This window comes from Sarcophilus harrisii, chromosome 4 (genome assembly GCF_902635505.1).
Source record: "Sarcophilus harrisii chromosome 4, mSarHar1.11, whole genome shotgun sequence".
In the NCBI taxonomy this organism is placed as follows: domain Eukaryota; kingdom Metazoa; phylum Chordata; class Mammalia; order Dasyuromorphia; family Dasyuridae; genus Sarcophilus; species Sarcophilus harrisii.
Window position 1 is genome coordinate 364,750,696 of NC_045429.1, and position 2,124 is coordinate 364,752,819.

Sequence of the window (2,124 nt, forward strand, 5' to 3'; positions counted from 1 at the left end):
TCCTTCATGCATGCAAACACTATGCCATTAGTGATTTTATTTTATGCTCCTAATGAATAAGTTTTGCTTTATTTAAAAAAAAAAAAAAAAAACAAAACTTCACCTTTTACTTAGTAGCAGCCTAGACAAATAATGGGCTAGCAGGGTGTTATGTTACATATGTATACATAAATAAAGGTGCTCTAACATATTTTGTATGGAATATTTGTCTTTGGTATCTAATCAGTCTCTAGGAACTGTTTTTGGCAATGTATGACTCAAGTCTCCCATATTTATGAGTAATGGATGACACAAAGCTGAGTTTATTTCTGTGGGAAAAATCTTACTTCATACTGTACCAGAAAATTGAAAAAGGAATGTGATTTCAAGAGTCCTGATGGAACAGGATCTGTTTATTTTGCAGTAAGGTGTCAGAAGAATAAACATTTAAAGACTGTTGCTTGTATTTTACATGGGAGATATTATCAATACGTAGCACAAGATGGGAAAACAAACTAGTCACAAATAAATATTCACAAGTTGCTTTCTAGATGTTCTGTCTCTAAGCTCCTTCAAGCTGAGGACAGGTGTGGTCATTCTCTAAGCTGTGAAAGTCCAGGATACAGGAGCCTCACAAGCTCTCTGTTTTTAATTTAAAAGAATTCTTCTAACTAAGCAAGTGCTGCTTGTACTTCATTGTTCCTGGGTCTCTTATAGCCACCCTCCACCTACTAACCTATTGTGACTGATAAATGGCCACATTAGAGGAGATCCTGGGACATTATACCTTAAACATTTTCAGAAGGAAAAGGGTGTGCATTCCCACTGTCACCATCAGAAGTTATAGTATATACTATAGATTTTCTATTGCATGCATAAGAGTGGAAATCTTGAAGCGATTTAAATTCAGGATTTAGGAGAAGTAATTACTTTTTCCTTCCTTTAAGCCACCTGTAAAAGTTTGTTTTTAAAATTCTGAACATACATTTCACTGATCGTCCCTTTAAGATGAACATCTAAGAGGAAACAATTTCTTTCCTCTAAGGAGCTGAGGCAACATGCTGTCATGCTGTCAATATAATGAATGGAATGACTGCCATTTCTATAAGGATTAAAAAAATCTTTAATAAAATTATCTCATTTGATCCTCTCAATGATAATAGAAAGCAGGAACTAGAGGAGACAGGTAGTATATATTTTACAGATAAGAAATCTAAGGCTCATAGAGGCTGGCACTCATTCATGGTTACACATTAAGTATCTGAGGAAGCTTTTACCTTTGTTCTTTCCTCACACCAATTCTGATGCTTCTACACCATACTTGGAGAAATTTGTTTTTCTTCCCTTCACTGAGCTAATAGAAATTATAATTTTAAGTTTCACTTCCATCTCTCTGACCTAAGAAATGGTACTAGACTTGTGGGCTTAATTACAAAGGGAACTCCCAATGAGGAAACGCTCTCTGTGAAAGCAAATCATCATTTTCTGGGCATTTTATAGTTTTAGAGAATTGCCTGAGAAAATCAAGAGATTAACTAATGTTAGTTTTAATGCGGATCAGACAGCTGGCACACATTGGTCAGGGGTTGAACTTGACAAACTTTCTGACTATGAAATTAAATTACTTTCCAGTAGACTGCAATACCTACTGACCTAAGTTTATGTTATTCAGTCATTTTTTGATGGTATCCAGCTCTTCATAACACATTTGGGGTGTTCTGGCAAAGACACTAGAGCGATTTTGCCCCCACCTTCTCCAGCTAATTTCCAGATGAGGAAACTGAGGCAAACAGCATCAAATCACTTGACTAGGGTCACACAGCCAGCTAGTATCAGAGGTTGCATTTGACCTCGGGTCTTCCTCACTTCTATCTCCTCCACTGTTCCACCTAACCGCTCCTTCTCTAGCTGGCCTGTTTTCAGTTATTCTACATTTTAAAAGCTAATAATGCAATGAGATTGCTGAGTTCTTTTAATTCAATGTTAGCAATGACAGGAGCAGTTTCCTAGAACCCTTGGAAAAATCTTCATCTCCAATTTTCTTTAGGAGATTGAATCCTGGGAGCCAATTTATTTGGAGTAGAATATAGTAAAAGTAATAATAATTAACATTTGTATTGTCCTTTAAAATTTACAAAGGGGCAA